Source organism: Phyllobates terribilis, unplaced genomic scaffold, assembly GCF_046119375.1.
Source record: "Phyllobates terribilis strain yellow unplaced genomic scaffold, ASM4611937v1 Scaffold_169__1_contigs__length_4117513, whole genome shotgun sequence".
Classification (NCBI taxonomy): Eukaryota; Metazoa; Chordata; class Amphibia; order Anura; family Dendrobatidae; genus Phyllobates; species Phyllobates terribilis.
In genome coordinates, this window is record NW_027362929.1 from 2,109,233 (window position 1) to 2,129,094 (window position 19,862).

Here is a 19,862-nt window from a genome sequence, read left to right on the forward strand (position 1 = left end):
AGAGAGGAACCCGTAAGGGAACCGCATCCCGACAAAATCCTAGTAGGACGTGACACACGTGAATAAGTGGACACACAGTGACAAAGAAATTAAATAAATAGTGAAGGTTTCACAGTATAATACTGCCCGGACCTTCGACCGGGAATTGAAAAATTCCCCATCCTAAGGCCAGAAGGCCCGGAATAAGGGTGTGTGCGAAGAAAGAAAATTTGAAGTGCTTGTGCAAATGTGCCATAAACTCAAGTGGGGTTCCCAATCCCAGTGAGTTAAGGCACCCCAGGGTCACCACTCCTGGGGCACTTCACACTTCGGGCTTTCGATCTTCCCCGGCCCAATGGCGTCGATCCTGGGGGGCCATGCTTTCCACCAGATGACTATATTAGCCACCTGGCGTACTAACAAGCGCCTAAACCCCAGTGTGCATAATGTATCAATCTACTAGGGCGGCCAACATCCAAAACCGCCTTTTCGAAAGATACTACACTTGATCTTAGCCAAAAGGCCGAGAAGCGATAACCAGAATTGGTTTCCGACTACGGTGCCACCCAAGGATTCTGAAAAGTCCATTTGTGGAGATGGCCACCTGGACTCCCGTTAAGAAGACATGCTGTCAACCTCTAGATCCCTCACATGCCTGCACTTTTCGGCTTGCTGCTGCTGCAATCCACGCGTTTTAGATCTGCATAACTCCACCTCTTTTAGCACAGTACCCTCAACCCCCGGTTGTTCCCACCCGCCTCAACACCGTTGGAAGGGAGGAGAACCAATTAAGGTGGGGGGGGGGTGGAACGAGCAGCTGTCTACCCTTAGCAGGAGGGTTGCTGATTAATTACCTCTCCTGCTGCTGCTGCTGCTGGCTGTCCAGCAGCAGACTGAAGGTGGCTGCTGCTGTGCGCAGGTATATAAAGGCTCAGAGCCTATTATGACACGCGCAGCCAGCGTTCCATTGCCACATTCCGTCTACTGCAGGCGGGATACCTGGATGGCTGAATGTCACTGAGAAGCTCACAGAGACCGCCATAAGCAACAGTTTAAAAGAATGCCACAGACTAATCAACCAAACTTTTTGGGTTGGTTTCTCTTTTATAGTCTGCAGGCATTAAATGAAAGAAGTCAGTGTTCCAGCAGAGGGAGACAACGTTTCAGAAAAGGCATTGTAGCAAACCAAAAAAGAAATTTTAAGCGCAGCAGAGTAACCAGCTCACATACCTGTTAGCTCAGGTGAGTTTAAAAGGCTGCTGTTGATAACAAGGGCATTTGCTAAATAGATGGTGTGTGTGCAACAATATACTGAAAGGTCAATTATATTGTGCAGCTTATCTCACCACCTGTAGTTATTTAGGTGAAAGCTCCAAAATGCTTGCCTAATATGTCTGTTTATCCAAAAGGAAGTATAGAGGGAGAGCTAGATAGATAGCATTGCATTACATTACATTACATGGCAATGCAATGCACAGTTGCTGAAGTTGAACCAAAATGAGCTTGTCATCTGGCTTCTGCAACTTTTAACATGAAAAATCCAATGAGGAGAAGAAAAGCAAAGCCAAAGAGTCCATCCCAAAATCCGACAAACAAGCAAAATGAACAAAAAGCATTGAATTCAATTCTTTCTGATTTTAGAAACTGCATTAAAGAAGGGGTGCACCGGTCCTGGAGATACTGCAATACCAGGTCAATGCGTGGAGTGGACAGAGCAAGCTCTTTTTCCATCTCCCTGTTCTAAAAATCCATTTAATATATGGTCCCCAGATAGGGGACGTATCAGATATTAAACTGATAAGAACAGATACTACACTTGATCTTAGCCAAAAGGCCGAGAAGCGATAACCAGAATTGGTTTCCGACTACGGTGCCACCCAAGGATTCTGAAAAGTCCATTTGTGGAGATGGCCACCTGGACTCCCGTTAAGAAGACATGCTGTCAACCTCTAGATCCCTCACATGCCTGCACTTTTCGGCTTGCTGCTGCTGCAATCCACGCGTTTTAGATCTGCATAACTCCACCTCTTTTAGCACAGTACCCTCAACCCCCGGCTGTTCCCACCCGCCTCAACACCGTTGGAAGGGAGGAGAACCAATTAAGGCGGGGGGGGGGTGGAACGAGCAGCTGTCTACCCTTAGCAGGAGGGTTGCTGATTAATTACCTCTCCTGCTGCTGCTGCTGCTGGCTGTCCAGCAGCAGACTGAAGGTGGCTGCTGCTGTGCGCAGGTATATAAAGGCTCAGAGCCTATTATGACACGCGCAGCCAGCGTTCCATTGCCACATTCCGTCTACTGCAGGCGGGATACCTGGATGGCTGAATGTCACTGAGAAGCTCACAGAGACCGCCATAAGCAACAGTTTAAAAGAATGCCACAGACTAATCAACCAAACTTTTTGGGTTGGTTTCTCTTTTATAGTCTGCAGGCATTAAATGAAAGAAGTCAGTGTTCCAGCAGAGGGAGACAACGTTTCAGAAAAGGCATTGTAGCAAACCAAAAAAGAAATTTTAAGCGCAGCAGAGTAACCAGCTCACATACCTGTTAGCTCAGGTGAGTTTAAAAGGCTGCTGTTGATAACAAGGGCATTTGCTAAATAGATGGTGTGTGTGCAACAATATACTGAAAGGTCAATTATATTGTGCAGCTTATCTCACCACCTGTAGTTATTTAGGTGAAAGCTCCAAAATGCTTGCCTAATATGTCTGTTTATCCAAAAGGAAGTATAGAGGGAGAGCTAGATAGATAGCATTGCATTACATTACATTACATGGCAATGCAATGCACAGTTGCTGAAGTTGAACCAAAATGAGCTTGTCATCTGGCTTCTGCAACTTTTAACATGAAAAATCCAATGAGGAGAAGAAAAGCAAAGCCAAAGAGTCCATCCCAAAATCCGACAAACAAGCAAAATGAACAAAAAGCATTGAATTCAATTCTTTCTGATTTTAGAAACTGCATTAAAGAAGGGGTGCACCGGTCCTGGAGATACTGCAATACCAGGTCAATGCGTGGAGTGGACAGAGCAAGCTCTTTTTCCATCTCCCTGTTCTAAAAATCCATTTAATATATGGTCCCCAGATAGGGGACGTATCAGATATTAAACTGATAAGAACAGATACTACACTTGATCTTAGCCAAAAGGCCGAGAAGCGATAACCAGAATTGGTTTCCGACTACGGTGCCACCCAAGGATTCTGAAAAGTCCATTTGTGGAGATGGCCACCTGGACTCCCGTTAAGAAGACATGCTGTCAACCTCTAGATCCCTCACATGCCTGCACTTTTCGGCTTGCTGCTGCTGCAATCCACGCGTTTTAGATCTGCATAACTCCACCTCTTTTAGCACAGTACCCTCAACCCCCGGCTGTTCCCACCCGCCTCAACACCGTTGGAAGGGAGGAGAACCAATTAAGGCGGGGGGGGGGTGGAACGAGCAGCTGTCTACCCTTAGCAGGAGGGTTGCTGATTAATTACCTCTCCTGCTGCTGCTGCTGCTGGCTGTCCAGCAGCAGACTGAAGGTGGCTGCTGCTGTGCGCAGGTATATAAAGGCTCAGAGCCTATTATGACACGCGCAGCCAGCGTTCCATTGCCACATTCCGTCTACTGCAGGCGGGATACCTGGATGGCTGAATGTCACTGAGAAGCTCACAGAGACCGCCATAAGCAACAGTTTAAAAGAATGCCACAGACTAATCAACCAAACTTTTTGGGTTGGTTTCTCTTTTATAGTCTGCAGGCATTAAATGAAAGAAGTCAGTGTTCCAGCAGAGGGAGACAACGTTTCAGAAAAGGCATTGTAGCAAACCAAAAAAGAAATTTTAAGCGCAGCAGAGTAACCAGCTCACATACCTGTTAGCTCAGGTGAGTTTAAAAGGCTGCTGTTGATAACAAGGGCATTTGCTAAATAGATGGTGTGTGTGCAACAATATACTGAAAGGTCAATTATATTGTGCAGCTTATCTCACCACCTGTAGTTATTTAGGTGAAAGCTCCAAAATGCTTGCCTAATATGTCTGTTTATCCAAAAGGAAGTATAGAGGGAGAGCTAGATAGATAGCATTGCATTACATTACATTACATGGCAATGCAATGCACAGTTGCTGAAGTTGAACCAAAATGAGCTTGTCATCTGGCTTCTGCAACTTTTAACATGAAAAATCCAATGAGGAGAAGAAAAGCAAAGCCAAAGAGTCCATCCCAAAATCCGACAAACAAGCAAAATGAACAAAAAGCATTGAATTCAATTCTTTCTGATTTTAGAAACTGCATTAAAGAAGGGGTGCACCGGTCCTGGAGATACTGCAATACCAGGTCAATGCGTGGAGTGGACAGAGCAAGCTCTTTTTCCATCTCCCTGATCTAAAAATCCATTTAATATATGGTCCCCAGATAGGGGACGTATCAGATATTAAACTGATAAGAACAGATACTACACTTGATCTTAGCCAAAAGGCCGAGAAGCGATAACCAGAATTGGTTTCCGACTACGGTGCCACCCAAGGATTCTGAAAAGTCCATTTGTGGAGATGGCCACCTGGACTCCCGTTAAGAAGACATGCTGTCAACCTCTAGATCCCTCACATGCCTGCACTTTTCGGCTTGCTGCTGCTGCAATCCACGCGTTTTAGATCTGCATAACTCCACCTCTTTTAGCACAGTACCCTCAACCCCCGGCTGTTCCCACCCGCCTCAACACCGTTGGAAGGGAGGAGAACCAATTAAGGCGGGGGGGGGGGTGGAACGAACAGCTGTCTACCCTTAGCAGGAGGGTTGCTGATTAATTACCTCTCCTGCTGCTGCTGCTGCTGGCTGTCCAGCAGCAGACTGAAGGTGGCTGCTGCTGTGCGCAGGTATATAAAGGCTCAGAGCCTATTATGACACGCGCAGCCAGCGTTCCATTGCCACATTCCGTCTACTGCAGGCGGGATACCTGGATGGCTGAATGTCACTGAGAAGCTCACAGAGACCGCCATAAGCAACAGTTTAAAAGAATGCCACAGACTAATCAACCAAACTTTTTGGGTTGGTTTCTCTTTTATAGTCTGCAGGCATTAAATGAAAGAAGTCAGTGTTCCAGCAGAGGGAGACAACGTTTCAGAAAAGGCATTGTAGCAAACCAAAAAAGAAATTTTAAGCGCAGCAGAGTAACCAGCTCACATACCTGTTAGCTCAGGTGAGTTTAAAGGGCTGCTGTTGATAACAAGGGCATTTGCTAAATAGATGGTGTGTGTGCAACAATATACTGAAAGGTCAATTATATTGTGCAGCTTATCTCACCACCTGTAGTTATTTAGGTGAAAGCTCCAAAATGCTTGCCTAATATGTCTGTTTATCCAAAAGGAAGTATAGAGGGAGAGCTAGATAGATAGCATTGCATTACATTACATTACATGGCAATGCAATGCACAGTTGCTGAAGTTGAACCAAAATGAGCTTGTCATCTGGCTTCTGCAACTTTTAACATGAAAAATCCAATGAGGAGAAGAAAAGCAAAGCCAAAGAGTCCATCCCAAAATCCGACAAACAAGCAAAATGAACAAAAAGCATTGAATTCAATTCTTTCTGATTTTAGAAACTGCATTAAAGAAGGGGTGCACCGGTCCTGGAGATACTGCAATACCAGGTCAATGCGTGGAGTGGACAGAGCAAGCTCTTTTTCCATCTCCCTGATCTAAAAATCCATTTAATATATGGTCCCCAGATAGGGGACGTATCAGATATTAAACTGATAAGAACAGATACTACACTTGATCTTAGCCAAAAGGCCGAGAAGCGATAACCAGAATTGGTTTCCGACTACGGTGCCACCCAAGGATTCTGAAAAGTCCATTTGTGGAGATGGCCACCTGGACTCCCGTTAAGAAGACATGCTGTCAACCTCTAGATCCCTCACATGCCTGCACTTTTCGGCTTGCTGCTGCTGCAATCCACGCGTTTTAGATCTGCATAACTCCACCTCTTTTAGCACAGTACCCTCAACCCCCGGCTGTTCCCACCCGCCTCAACACCGTTGGAAGGGAGGAGAACCAATTAAGGCGGGGGGGGGGGTGGAACGAACAGCTGTCTACCCTTAGCAGGAGGGTTGCTGATTAATTACCTCTCCTGCTGCTGCTGCTGCTGGCTGTCCAGCAGCAGACTGAAGGTGGCTGCTGCTGTGCGCAGGTATATAAAGGTTCAGAGCCTATTATGACACGCGCAGCCAGCGTTCCATTGCCACATTCCGTCTACTGCAGGCGGGATACCTGGATGGCTGAATGTCACTGAGAAGCTCACAGAGACCGCCATAAGCAACAGTTTAAAAGAATGCCACAGACTAATCAACCAAACTTTTTGGGCTGGTTTCTCCTTTATAGTCTGCAGGCATTAAATGAAAGAAGTCAGTGTTCCAGCAGAGGGACACAACGTTTCAGAAAAGGCATTGTAGCAAACCAAAAAAGAAATTTTAAGCGCAGCAGAGTAACCAGCTCACATACCTGTTAGCTCAGGTGAGTTTAAAAGGCTGCTGTTGATAACAAGGGCATTTGCTAAATAGATGGTGTGTGTGCAACAATATACTGAAAGGTCAATTATATTGTGCAGCTTATCTCACCACCTGTAGTTATTTAGGTGAAAGCTCCAAAATGCTTGCCTAATATGTCTGTTTATCCAAAAGGAAGTATAGAGGGAGAGCTAGATAGATAGCATTGCATTACATTACATTACATGGCAATGCAATGCACAGTTGCTGAAGTTGAACCAAAATGAGCTTGTCATCTGGCTTCTGCAACTTTTAACATGAAAAATCCAATGAGGAGAAGAAAAGCAAAGCCAAAGAGTCCATCCCAAAATCCGACAAACAAGCAAAATGAACAAAAAGCATTGAATTCAATTCTTTCTGATTTTAGAAACTGCATTAAAGAAGGGGTGCACCGGTCCTGGAGATACTGCAATACCAGGTCAATGCGTGGAGTGGACAGAGCAAGCTCTTTTTCCATCTCCCTGTTCTAAAAATCCATTTAATATATGGTCCCCAGATAGGGGACGTATCAGATATTAAACTGATAAGAACAGATACTACACTTGATCTTAGCCAAAAGGCCGAGAAGCAATAACCAGAATTGGTTTCCGACTACGGTGCCACCCAAGGATTCTGAAAAGTCCATTTGTGGAGATGGCCACCTGGACTCCCGTTAAGAAGACATGCTGTCAACCTCTAGATCCCTCACATGCCTGCACTTTTCGGCTTGCTGCTGCTGCAATCCACGCGTTTTAGATCTGCATAACTCCACCTCTTTTAGCACAGTACCCTCAACCCCCGGCTGTTCCCACCCGCCTCAACACCGTTGGAAGGGAGGAGAACCAATTAAGGCGGGGGGGGGGGTGGAACGAGCAGCTGTCTACCCTTAGCAGGAGGGTTGCTGATTAATTACCTCTCCTGCTGCTGCTGCTGCTGGCTGTCCAGCAGCAGACTGAAGGTGGCTGCTGCTGTGCGCAGGTATATAAAGGCTCAGAGCCTATTATGACACGCGCAGCCAGCGTTCCATTGCCACATTCCGTCTACTGCAGGCGGGATACCTGGATGGCTGAATGTCACTGAGAAGCTCACAGAGACCGCCATAAGCAACAGTTTAAAAGAATGCTACAGACTAATCAACCAAACTTTTTGGGTTGGTTTCTCTTTTATAGTCTGCAGGCATTAAATGAAAGAAGTCAGTGTTCCAGCAGAGGGAGACAACGTTTCAGAAAAGGCATTGTAGCAAACCAAAAAAGAAATTTTAAGCGCAGCAGAGTAACCAGCTCACATACCTGTTAGCTCAGGTGAGTTTAAAAGGCTGCTGTTGATAACAAGGGCATTTGCTAAATAGATGGTGTGTGTGCAACAATATACTGAAAGGTCAATTATATTGTGCAGCTTATCTCACCACCTGTAGTTATTTAGGTGAAAGCTCCAAAATGCTTGCCTAATATGTCTGTTTATCCAAAAGGAAGTATAGAGGGAGAGCTAGATAGATAGCATTGCATTACATTACATTACATGGCAATGCAATGCACAGTTGCTGAAGTTGAACCAAAATGAGCTTGTCATCTGGCTTCTGCAACTTTTAACATGAAAAATCCAATGAGGAGAAGAAAAGCAAAGCCAAAGAGTCCATCCCAAAATCCGACAAACAAGCAAAATGAACAAAAAGCATTGAATTCAATTCTTTCTGATTTTAGAAACTGCATTAAAGAAGGGGTGCACCGGTCCTGGAGATACTGCAATACCAGTTCAATGCGTGGAGTGGACAGAGCAAGCTCTTTTTCCATCTCCCTGTTCTAAAAATCCATTTAATATATGGTCCCCAGATAGGGGACGTATCAGATATTAAACTGATAAGAACAGATACTACACTTGATCTTAGCCAAAAGGCCGAGAAGCGATAACCAGAATTGGTTTCCGACTACGGTGCCACCCAAGGATTCTGAAAAGTCCATTTGTGGAGCTGGCCACCTGGACTCCCGTTAAGAAGACATGCTGTCAACCTCTAGATCCCTCACATGCCTGCACTTTTCGGCTTGCTGCTGCTGCAATCCACGCGTTTTAGATCTGCATAACTCCACCTCTTTTAGCACAGTACCCTCAACCCCCGGCTGTTCCCACCCGCCTCAACACCGTTGGAAGGGAGGAGAACCAATTAAGGCGGGGGGGGGGGGGTGGAACGAGCAGCTGTCTACCCTTAGCAGGAGGGTTGCTGATTAATTACCTCTCCTGCTGCTGCTGCTGCTGGCTGTCCAGCAGCAGACTGAAGGTGGCTGCTGCTGTGCGCAGGTATATAAAGGCTCAGAGCCTATTATGACACGCGCAGCCAGCGTTCCATTGCCACATTCCGTCTACTGCAGGCGGGATACCTGGATGGCTGAATGTCACTGAGAAGCTCACAGAGACCGCCATAAGCAACAGTTTAAAAGAATGCCACAGACTAATCAACCAAACTTTTTGGGTTGGTTTCTCTTTTATAGTCTGCAGGCATTAAATGAAAGAAGTCAGTGTTCCAGCAGAGGGAGACAACGTTTCAGAAAAGGCATTGTAGCAAACCAAAAAAGAAATTTTAAGCGCAGCAGAGTAACCAGCTCACATACCTGTTAGCTCAGGTGAGTTTAAAAGGCTGCTGTTGATAACAAGGGCATTTGCTAAATAGATGGTGTGTGTGCAACAATATACTGAAAGGTCAATTATATTGTGCAGCTTATCTCACCACCTGTAGTTATTTAGGTGAAAGCTCCAAAATGCTTGCCTAATATGTCTGTTTATCCAAAAGGAAGTATAGAGGGAGAGCTAGATAGATAGCATTGCATTACATTACATTACATGGCAATGCAATGCACAGTTGCTGAAGTTGAACCAAAATGAGCTTGTCATCTGGCTTCTGCAACTTTTAACATGAAAAATCCAATGAGGAGAAGAAAAGCAAAGCCAAAGAGTCCATCCCAAAATCCGACAAACAAGCAAAATGAACAAAAAGCATTGAATTCAATTCTTTCTGATTTTAGAAACTGCATTAAAGAAGGGGTGCACCGGTCCTGGAGATACTGCAATACCAGGTCAATGCGTGGAGTGGACAGAGCAAGCTCTTTTTCCATCTCCCTGTTCTAAAAATCCATTTAATATATGGTCCCCAGATAGGGGACGTATCAGATATTAAACTGATAAGAACAGATACTACACTTGATCTTAGCCAAAAGGCCGAGAAGCGATAACCAGAATTGGTTTCCGACTACGGTGCCACCCAAGGATTCTGAAAAGTCCATTTGTGGAGATGGCCACCTGGACTCCCGTTAAGAAGACATGCTGTCAACCTCTAGATCCCTCACATGCCTGCACTTTTCGGCTTGCTGCTGCTGCAATCCACGCGTTTTAGATCTGCATAACTCCACCTCTTTTAGCACAGTACCCTCAACCCCCGGCTGTTCCCACCCGCCTCAACACCGTTGGAAGGGAGGAGAACCAATTAAGGCGGGGGGGGGGGGTGGAACGAGCAGCTGTCTACCCTTAGCAGGAGGGTTGCTGATTAATTACCTCTCCTGCTGCTGCTGCTGCTGGCTGTCCAGCAGCAGACTGAAGGTGGCTGCTGCTGTGCGCAGGTATATAAAGGCTCAGAGCCTATTATGACACGCGCAGCCAGCGTTCCATTGCCACATTCCGTCTACTGCAGGCGGGATACCTGGATGGCTGAATGTCACTGAGAAGCTCACAGAGACCGCCATAAGCAACAGTTTAAAAGAATGCCACAGACTAATCAACCAAACTTTTTGGGTTGGTTTCTCTTTTATAGTCTGCAGGCATTAAATGAAAGAAGTCAGTGTTCCAGCAGAGGGAGACAACGTTTCAGAAAAGGCATTGTAGCAAACCAAAAAAGAAATTTTAAGCGCAGCAGAGTAACCAGCTCACATACCTGTTAGCTTAGGTGAGTTTAAAAGGCTGCTGTTGATAACAAGGGCATTTGCTAAATAGATGGTGTGTGTGCAACAATATACTGAAAGGTCAATTATATTGTGCAGCTTATCTCACCACCTGTAGTTATTTAGGTGAAAGCTCCAAAATGCTTGCCTAATATGTCTGTTTATCCAAAAGGAAGTATAGAGGGAGAGCTAGATAGATAGCATTGCATTACATTACATTACATGGCAATGCAATGCACAGTTGCTGAAGTTGAACCAAAATGAGCTTGTCATCTGGCTTCTGCAACTTTTAACATGAAAAATCCAATGAGGAGAAGAAAAGCAAAGCCAAAGAGTCCATCCCAAAATCCGACAAACAAGCAAAATGAACAAAAAGCATTGAATTCAATTCTTTCTGATTTTAGAAACTGCATTAAAGAAGGGGTGCACCGGTCCTGGAGATAATGCAATACCAGGTCAATGCGTGGAGTGGACAGAGCAAGCTCTTTTTCCATCTCCCTGTTCTAAAAATCCATTTAATATATGGTCCCCAGATAGGGGACGTATCAGATATTAAACTGATAAGAACAGATACTACACTTGATCTTAGCCAAAAGGCCGAGAAGCGATAACCAGAATTGGTTTCCGACTACGGTGCCACCCAAGGATTCTGAAAAGTCCATTTGTGGAGATGGCCACCTGGACTCCCGTTAAGAAGACATGCTGTCAACCTCTAGATCCCTCACATGCCTGCACTTTTCGGCTTGCTGCTGCTGCAATCCACGCGTTTTAGATCTGCATAACTCCACCTCTTTTAGCACAGTACCCTCAACCCCCGGCTGTTCCCACCCGCCTCAACACCGTTGGAAGGGAGGAGAACCAATTAAGGCGGGGGGGGGGGGAACGAGCAGCTGTCTACCCTTAGCAGGAGGGTTGCTGATTAATTACCTCTCCTGCTGCTGCTGCTGCTGGCTGTCCAGCAGCAGACTGAAGGTGGCTGCTGCTGTGCGCAGGTATATAAAGGCTCAGAGCCTATTATGACACGCGCAGCCAGCGTTCCATTGCCACATTCCGTCTACTGCAGGCGGGATACCTGGATGGCTGAATGTCACTGAGAAGCTCACAGAGACCGCCATAAGCAACAGTTTAAAAGAATGCCACAGACTAATCAACCAAACTTTTTGGGTTGGTTTCTCTTTTATAGTCTGCAGGCATTAAATGAAAGAAGTCAGTGTTCCAGCAGAGGGAGACAACGTTTCAGAAAAGGCATTGTAGCAAACCAAAAAAGAAATTTTAAGCGCAGCAGAGTAACCAGCTCACATACCTGTTAGCTCAGGTGAGTTTAAAAGGCTGCTGTTGATAACAAGGGCATTTGCTAAATAGATGGTGTGTGTGCAACAATATACTGAAAGGTCAATTATATTGTGCAGCTTATCTCACCACCTGTAGTTATTTAGGTGAAAGCTCCAAAATGCTTGCCTAATATGTCTGTTTATCCAAAAGGAAGTATAGAGGGAGAGCTAGATAGATAGCATTGCATTACATTACATTACATGGCAATGCAATGCACAGTTGCTGAAGTTGAACCAAAATGAGCTTGTCATCTGGCTTCTGCAACTTTTAACATGAAAAATCCAATGAGGAGAAGAAAAGCAAAGCCAAAGAGTCCATCCCAAAATCCGACAAACAAGCAAAATGAACAAAAAGCATTGAATTCAATTCTTTCTGATTTTAGAAACTGCATTAAAGAAGGGGTGCACCGGTCCTGGAGATACTGCAATACCAGGTCAATGCGTGGAGTGGACAGAGCAAGCTCTTTTTCCATCTCCCTGATCTAAAAATCCATTTAATATATGGTCCCCAGATAGGGGACGTATCAGATATTAAACTGATAAGAACAGATACTACACTTGATCTTAGCCAAAAGGCCGAGAAGCGATAAGCAGAATTGGTTTCCGACTACGGTGCCACCCAAGGATTCTGAAAAGTCCATTTGTGGAGATGGCCACCTGGACTCCCGTTAAGAAGACATGCTGTCAACCTCTAGATCCCTCACATGCCTGCACTTTTCGGCTTGCTGCTGCTGCAATCCACGCGTTTTAGATCTGCATAACTCCACCTCTTTTAGCACAGTACCCTCAACCCCCGGCTGTTCCCACCCGCCTCAACACCGTTGGAAGGGAGGAGAACCAATTAAGGCGGGGGGGGGGGTGGAACGAACAGCTGTCTACCCTTAGCAGGAGGGTTGCTGATTAATTACCTCTCCTGCTGCTGCTGCTGCTGGCTGTCCAGCAGCAGACTGAAGGTGGCTGCTGCTGTGCGCAGGTATATAAAGGTTCAGAGCCTATTATGACACGCGCAGCCAGCGTTCCATTGCCACATTCCGTCTACTGCAGGCGGGATACCGGGATGGCTGAATGTCACTGAGAAGCTCACAGAGACCGCCATAAGCAACAGTTTAAAAGAATGCCACAGACTAATCAACCAAACTTTTTGGGTTGGTTTCTCCTTTATAGTCTGCAGGCATTAAATGAAAGAAGTCAGTGTTCCAGCAGAGGGACACAACGTTTCAGAAAAGGCATTGTAGCAAACCAAAAAAGAAATTTTAAGCGCAGCAGAGTAACCAGCTCACATACCTGTTAGCTCAGGTGAGTTTAAAAGGCTGCTGTTGATAGCAAGGGCATTTGCTAAATAGATGGTGTGTGTGCAACAATATACTGAAAGGTCAATTATATTGTGCAGCTTATCTCACCACCTGTAGTTATTTAGGTGAAAGCTCCAAAATGCTTGCCTAATATGTCTGTTTATCCAAAAGGAAGTATAGAGGGAGAGCTAGATAGATAGCATTGCATTACATTACATTACATGGCAATGCAATGCACAGTTGCTGAAGTTGAACCAAAATGAGCTTGTCATCTGGCTTCTGCAACTTTTAACATGAAAAATCCAATGAGGAGAAGAAAAGCAAAGCCAAAGAGTCCATCCCAAAATCCGACAAACAAGCAAAATGAACAAAAAGCATTGAATTCAATTCTTTCTGATTTTAGAAACTGCATTAAAGAAGGGGTGCACCGGTCCTGGAGATACTGCAATACCAGGTCAATGCGTGGAGTGGACAGAGCAAGCTCTTTTTCCATCTCCCTGTTCTAAAAATCCATTTAATATATGGTCCCCAGATAGGGGACGTATCAGATATTAAACTGATAAGAACAGATACTACACTTGATCTTAGCCAAAAGGCCGAGAAGCGATAACCAGAATTGGTTTCCGACTACGGTGCCACCCAAGGATTCTGAAAAGTCCATTTGTGGAGATGGCCACCTGGACTCCCGTTAAGAAGACATGCTGTCAACCTCTAGATCCCTCACATGCCTGCACTTTTCGGCTTGCTGCTGCTGCAATCCACGCGTTTTAGATCTGCATAACTCCACCTCTTTTAGCACAGTACCCTCAACCCCCGGCTGTTCCCACCCGCCTCAACACCGTTGGAAGGGAGGAGAACCAATTAAGGCGGGGGGGGGGGGTGGAACGAGCAGCTGTCTACCCTTAGCAGGAGGGTTGCTGATTAATTACCTCTCCTGCTGCTGCTGCTGCTGGCTGTCCAGCAGCAGACTGAAGGTGGCTGCTGCTGTGCGCAGGTATATAAAGGCTCAGAGCCTATTATGACACGCGCAGCCAGCGTTCCATTGCCACATTCCGTCTACTGCAGGCGGGATGCCTGGATGGCTGAATGTCACTGAGAAGCTCACAGAGACCGCCATAAGCAACAGTTTAAAAGAATGCCACAGACTAATCAACCAAACTTTTTGGGTTGGTTTCTCTTTTATAGTCTGCAGGCATTAAATGAAAGAAGTCAGTGTTCCAGCAGAGGGAGACAACGTTTCAGAAAAGGCATTGTAGCAAACCAAAAAAGAAATTTTAAGCGCAGCAGAGTAACCAGCTCACATACCTGTTAGCTCAGGTGAGTTTAAAAGGCTGCTGTTGATAACAAGGGCATTTGCTAAATAGATGTTGTGTGTGCAACAATATACTGAAAGGTCAATTATATTGTGCAGCTTATCTCACCACCTGTAGTTATTTAGGTGAAAGCTCCAAAATGCTTGCCTAATATGTCTGTTTATCCAAAAGGAAGTATAGAGGGAGAGCTAGATAGATAGCATTGCATTACATTACATTACATGGCAATGCAATGCACAGTTGCTGAAGTTGAACCAAAATGAGCTTGTCATCTGGCTTCTGCAACTTTTAACATGAAAAATCCAATGAGGAGAAGAAAAGCAAAGCCAAAGAGTCCATCCCAAAATCCGACAAACAAGCAAAATGAACAAAAAGCATTGAATTCAATTCTTTCTGATTTTAGAAACTGCATTAAAGAAGGGGTGCACCGGTAATGGAGATACTGCAATACCAGGTCAATGCGTGGAGTGGACAGAGCAAGCTCTTTTTCCATCTCCCTGTTCTAAAAATCCATTTAATATATGGTCCCCAGATAGGGGACGTATCAGATATTAAACTGATAAGAACAGATACTACACTTGATCTTAGCCAAAAGGCCGAGAAGCGATAACCAGAATTGGTTTCCGACTACGGTGCCACCCAAGGATTCTGAAAAGTCCATTTGTGGAGATGGCCACCTGGACTCCCGTTAAGAAGACATGCTGTCAACCTCTAGATCCCTCACATGCCTGCACTTTTCGGCTTGCTGCTGCTGCAATCCACGCGTTTTAGATCTGCATAACTACACCTCTTTTAGCACAGTACCCTCAACCCTCGGCTGTTCCCACCCGCCTCAACACCGTTGGAAGGGAGAAGAACCAATTAAGGCGGGGGGGGGGTGGAACGAGCAGCTGTCTACCCTTAGCAGGAGGGTTGCTGATTAATTACCTCTCCTGCTGCTGCTGCTGCTGGCTGTCCAGCAGCAGACTGAAGGTGGCTGCTGCTGTGCGCAGGTATATAAAGGCTCAGAGCCTATTATGACACGCGCAGCCAGCGTTCCATTGCCACATTCCGTCTACTGCAGGCGGGATACCTGGATGGCTGAATGTCACTGAGAAGCTCACAGAGACCGCCATAAGCAACAGTTTAAAAGAATGCCACAGACTAATCAACCAAACTTTTTGGGTTGGTTTCTCTTTTATAGTCTGCAGGCATTAAATGAAAGAAGTCAGTGTTCCAGCAGAGGGAGACAACGTTTCAGAAAAGGCATTGTAGCAAACCAAAAAAGAAATTTTAAGCGCAGCAGAGTAACCAGCTCACATACCTGTTAGCTCAGGTGAGTTTAAAAGGCTGCTGTTGATAACAAGGGCATTTGCTAAATAGATGGTGTGTGTGCAACAATATACTGAAAGGTCAATTATATTGTGCAGCTTATCTCACCACCTGTAGTTATTTAGGTGAAAGCTCCAAAATGCTTGCCTAATATGTCTGTTTATCCAAAAGGAAGTATAGAGGGAGAGCTAGATAGATAGCATTGCATTACATTACATTACATGGCAATGCAATGCACAGTTGCTGAAGTTGAACCAAAATGAGCTTGTCATCTGGCTTCTGCAACTTTTAACATGAAAAATCCAATGAGGAGAAGAAAAGCAAAGCCAAAGAGTCCATCCCAAAATCCGACAAACAAGCAAAATGAACAAAAAGCATTGAATTCAATTCTTTCTGATTTTAGAAACTGCATTAAAGAAGGGGTGCACCGGTCCTGGAGATACTGCAATACCAGGTCAATGCGTGGAGTGGACAGAGCAAGCTCTTTTTCCATCTCCCTGTTCTAAAAATCCATTTAATATATGGTCCCCAGATAGGGGACGTATCAGATATTAAACTGATAAGAACAGATACTACACTTGATCTTAGCCAAAAGGCCGAGAAGCGATAACCAGAATTGGTTTCCGACTACGGTGCCACCCAAGGATTCTGAAAAGTCCATTTGTGGAGATGGCCACCTGGACTCCCGTTAAGAAGACATGCTGTCAACCTCTAGATCCCTCACATGCCTGCACTTTTCGGCTTGCTGCTGCTGCAATCCACGCGTTTTAGATCTGCATAACTCCACCTCTTTTAGCACAGTACCCTCAACCCCCGGCTGTTCCCACCCGCCTCAACACCGTTGGAAGGGAGGAGAACCAATTAAGGCGGGGGGGGGGGTGGAACGAGCAGCTGTCTACCCTTAGCAGGAGGGTTGCTGATTAATTACCTCTCCTGCTGCTGCTGCTGCTGGCTGTCCAGCAGCAGACTGAAGGTGGCTGCTGCTGTGCGCAGGTATATAAAGGCTCAGAGCCTATTATGACACGCGCAGCCAGCGTTCCATTGCCACATTCCGTCTACTGCAGGCGGGATGCCTGGATGGCTGAATGTCACTGAGAAGCTCACAGAGACCGCCATAAGCAACAGTTTAAAAGAATGCCACAGACTAATCAACCAAACTTTTTGGGTTGGTTTCTCTTTTATAGTCTGCAGGCATTAAATGAAAGAAGTCAGTGTTCCAGCAGAGGGAGACAACGTTTCAGAAAAGGCATTGTAGCAAACCAAAAAAGAAATTTTAAGCGCAGCAGAGTAACCAGCTCACATACCTGTTAGCTCAGGTGAGTTTAAAAGGCTGCTGTTGATAACAAGGGCATTTGCTAAATAGATGTTGTGTGTGCAACAATATACTGAAAGGTCAATTATATTGTGCAGCTTATCTCACCACCTGTAGTTATTTAGGTGAAAGCTCCAAAATGCTTGCCTAATATGTCTGTTTATCCAAAAGGAAGTATAGAGGGAGAGCTAGATAGATAGCATTGCATTACATTACATTACATGGCAATGCAATGCACAGTTGCTGAAGTTGAACCAAAATGAGCTTGTCATCTGGCTTCTGCAACTTTTAACATGAAAAATCCAATGAGGAGAAGAAAAGCAAAGCCAAAGAGTCCATCCCAAAATCCGACAAACAAGCAAAATGAACAAAAAGCATTGAATTCAATTCTTTCTGATTTTAGAAACTGCATTAAAGAAGGGGTGCACCGGTCCTGGAGATACTGCAATACCAGGTCAATGCGTGGAGTGGACAGAGCAAGCTCTTTTTCCATCTCCCTGTTCTAAAAATCCATTTAATATATGGTCCCCAGATAGGGGACGTATCAGATATTAAACTGATAAGAACAGATACTACACTTGATCTTAGCCAAAAGGCCGAGAAGCGATAACCAGAATTGGTTTCCGACTACGGTGCCACCCAAGGATTCTGAAAAGTCCATTTGTGGAGATGGCCACCTGGACTCCCGTTAAGAAGACATGCTGTCAACCTCTAGATCCCTCACATGCCTGCACTTTTCGGCTTGCTGCTGCTGCAATCCACGCGTTTTAGATCTGCATAACTCCACCTCTTTTAGCACAGTACCCTCAACCCCCGGCTGTTCCCACCCGCCTCAACACCGTTGGAAGGGAGGAGAACCAATTAAGGCGGGGGGGGGTGGAACGAGCAGCTGTCTACCCTTAGCAGGAGGGTTGCTGATTAATTACCTCTCCTGCTGCTGCTGCTGCTGGCTGTCCAGCAGCAGACTGAAGGTGGCTGCTGCTGTGCGCAGGTATATAAAGGCTCAGAGCCTATTATGACACGCGCAGCCAGCGTTCCATTGCCACATTCCGTCTACTGCAGGCGGGATACCTGGATGGCTGAATGTCACTGAGAAGCTCACAGAGACCGCCATAAGCAACAGTTTAAAAGAATGCCACAGACTAATCAACCAAACTTTTTGGGTTGGTTTCTCTTTTATAGTCTGCAGGCATTAAATGAAAGAAGTCAGTGTTCCAGCAGAGGGAGACAACGTTTCAGAAAAGGCATTGTAGCAAACCAAAAAAGAAATTTTAAGCGCAGCAGAGTAACCAGCTCACATACCTGTTAGCTCAGGTGAGTTTAAAAGGCTGCTGTTGATAACAAGGGCATTTGCTAAATAGATGGTGTGTGTGCAACAATATACTGAAAGGTCAATTATATTGTGCAGCTTATCTCACCACCTGTAGTTATTTAGGTGAAAGCTCCAAAATGCTTGCCTAATATGTCTGTTTATCCAAAAGGAAGTATAGAGGGAGAGCTAGATAGATAGCATTGCATTACATTACATTACATGGCAATGCAATGCACAGTTGCTGAAGTTGAACCAAAATGAGCTTGTCATCTGGCTTCTGCAACTTTTAACATGAAAAATCCAATGAGGAGAAGAAAAGCAAAGCCAAAGAGTCCATCCCAAAATCCGACAAACAAGCAAAATGAACAAAAAGCATTGAATTCAATTCTTTCTGATTTTAGAAACTGCATTAAAGAAGGGGTGCACCGGTCCTGGAGATACTGCAATACCAGGTCAATGCGTGGAGTGGACAGAGCAAGCTCTTTTTCCATCTCCCTGTTCTAAAAATCCATTTAATATATGGTCCCCAGATAGGGGACGTATCAGATATTAAACTGATAAGAACAGATACTACACTTGATCTTAGCCAAAAGGCCGAGAAGCGATAACCAGAATTGGTTTCCGACTACGGTGCCACCCAAGGATTCTGAAAAGTCCATTTGTGGAGATGGCCACCTGGACTCCCGTTAAGAAGACATGCTGTCAACCTCTAGATCCCTCACATGCCTGCACTTTTCGGCTTGCTGCTGCTGCAATCCACGCGTTTTAGATCTGCATAACTCCACCTCTTTTAGCACAGTACCCTCAACCCCCGGCTGTTCCCACCCGCCTCAACACCGTTGGAAGGGAGGAGAACCAATTAAGGCGGGGGGGGGTGGAACGAGCAGCTGTCTACCCTTAGCAGGAGGGTTGCTGATTAATTACCTCTCCTGCTGCTGCTGCTGCTGGCTGTCCAGCAGCAGACTGAAGGTGGCTGCTGCTGTGCGCAGGTATATAAAGGCTCAGAGCCTATTATGACACGCGCAGCCAGCGTTCCATTGCCACATTCCGTCTACTGCAGGCGGGATACCTGGATGGCTGAATGTCACTGAGAAGCTCACAGAGACCGCCATAAGCAACAGTTTAAAAGAATGCCACAGACTAATCAACCAAACTTTTTGGGTTGGTTTCTCTTTTATAGTCTGCAGGCATTAAATGAAAGAAGTCAGTGTTCCAGCAGAGGGAGACAACGTTTCAGAAAAGGCATTGTAGCAAACCAAAAAAGAAATTTTAAGCGCAGCAGAGTAACCAGCTCACATACCTGTTAGCTCAGGTGAGTTTAAAAGGCTGCTGTTGATAACAAGGGCATTTGCTAAATAGATGGTGTGTGTGCAACAATATACTGAAAGGTCAATTATATTGTGCAGCTTATCTCACCACCTGTAGTTATTTAGGTGAAAGCTCCAAAATGCTTGCCTAATATGTCTGTTTATCCAAAAGGAAGTATAGAGGGAGAGCTAGATAGATAGCATTGCATTACATTACATTACATGGCAATGCAATGCACAGTTGCTGAAGTTGAACCAAAATGAGCTTGTCATCTGGCTTCTG

General features: G+C 45.3%; 14 non-coding genes and 1 pseudogene across 14 annotated transcripts; all 15 read right to left on the minus strand.

The window, feature by feature from the left end:
• Positions 1 to 422: 422 nt before the first annotated feature.
• LOC141210825 (U2 spliceosomal RNA) lies at positions 423 to 514 on the minus strand (annotated as a pseudogene).
• Positions 515 to 1,634: 1,120 nt separating this feature from the next.
• LOC141208841 (U2 spliceosomal RNA) lies at positions 1,635 to 1,825 on the minus strand. Its single transcript, XR_012279054.1, has one exon. It is a non-coding gene; the product is annotated as a U2 spliceosomal RNA (small nuclear RNA).
• A 1,120-nt stretch (positions 1,826 to 2,945) lies between these two features.
• Positions 2,946 to 3,136, minus strand: LOC141208842 (U2 spliceosomal RNA). The gene has a single exon (XR_012279055.1). It is a non-coding gene; the product is annotated as a U2 spliceosomal RNA (small nuclear RNA).
• A 1,120-nt stretch (positions 3,137 to 4,256) lies between these two features.
• On the minus strand, positions 4,257 to 4,447 carry LOC141209805 (U2 spliceosomal RNA). The gene has a single exon (XR_012279996.1). It is a non-coding gene; the product is annotated as a U2 spliceosomal RNA (small nuclear RNA).
• Positions 4,448 to 5,568: 1,121 nt separating this feature from the next.
• Positions 5,569 to 5,759, minus strand: LOC141209806 (U2 spliceosomal RNA). The gene has a single exon (XR_012279997.1). It is a non-coding gene; the product is annotated as a U2 spliceosomal RNA (small nuclear RNA).
• A 1,121-nt stretch (positions 5,760 to 6,880) lies between these two features.
• On the minus strand, positions 6,881 to 7,071 carry LOC141209887 (U2 spliceosomal RNA). The gene has a single exon (XR_012280075.1). It is a non-coding gene; the product is annotated as a U2 spliceosomal RNA (small nuclear RNA).
• A 1,121-nt stretch (positions 7,072 to 8,192) lies between these two features.
• Positions 8,193 to 8,383, minus strand: LOC141210273 (U2 spliceosomal RNA). Its single transcript, XR_012280446.1, has one exon. It is a non-coding gene; the product is annotated as a U2 spliceosomal RNA (small nuclear RNA).
• A 1,123-nt stretch (positions 8,384 to 9,506) lies between these two features.
• Positions 9,507 to 9,697, minus strand: LOC141208843 (U2 spliceosomal RNA). Its single transcript, XR_012279056.1, has one exon. It is a non-coding gene; the product is annotated as a U2 spliceosomal RNA (small nuclear RNA).
• A 1,122-nt stretch (positions 9,698 to 10,819) lies between these two features.
• Positions 10,820 to 11,010, minus strand: LOC141211057 (U2 spliceosomal RNA). The gene has a single exon (XR_012281044.1). It is a non-coding gene; the product is annotated as a U2 spliceosomal RNA (small nuclear RNA).
• A 1,119-nt stretch (positions 11,011 to 12,129) lies between these two features.
• LOC141209807 (U2 spliceosomal RNA) lies at positions 12,130 to 12,320 on the minus strand. The gene has a single exon (XR_012279998.1). It is a non-coding gene; the product is annotated as a U2 spliceosomal RNA (small nuclear RNA).
• A 1,121-nt stretch (positions 12,321 to 13,441) lies between these two features.
• LOC141208844 (U2 spliceosomal RNA) lies at positions 13,442 to 13,632 on the minus strand. Its single transcript, XR_012279057.1, has one exon. It is a non-coding gene; the product is annotated as a U2 spliceosomal RNA (small nuclear RNA).
• A 1,122-nt stretch (positions 13,633 to 14,754) lies between these two features.
• On the minus strand, positions 14,755 to 14,945 carry LOC141210439 (U2 spliceosomal RNA). The gene has a single exon (XR_012280607.1). It is a non-coding gene; the product is annotated as a U2 spliceosomal RNA (small nuclear RNA).
• Positions 14,946 to 16,065: 1,120 nt separating this feature from the next.
• LOC141208845 (U2 spliceosomal RNA) lies at positions 16,066 to 16,256 on the minus strand. Its single transcript, XR_012279058.1, has one exon. It is a non-coding gene; the product is annotated as a U2 spliceosomal RNA (small nuclear RNA).
• A 1,121-nt stretch (positions 16,257 to 17,377) lies between these two features.
• LOC141208847 (U2 spliceosomal RNA) lies at positions 17,378 to 17,568 on the minus strand. The gene has a single exon (XR_012279060.1). It is a non-coding gene; the product is annotated as a U2 spliceosomal RNA (small nuclear RNA).
• A 1,119-nt stretch (positions 17,569 to 18,687) lies between these two features.
• Positions 18,688 to 18,878, minus strand: LOC141208849 (U2 spliceosomal RNA). Its single transcript, XR_012279061.1, has one exon. It is a non-coding gene; the product is annotated as a U2 spliceosomal RNA (small nuclear RNA).
• Between the last annotated feature and the right edge of the window lie 984 nt (positions 18,879 to 19,862).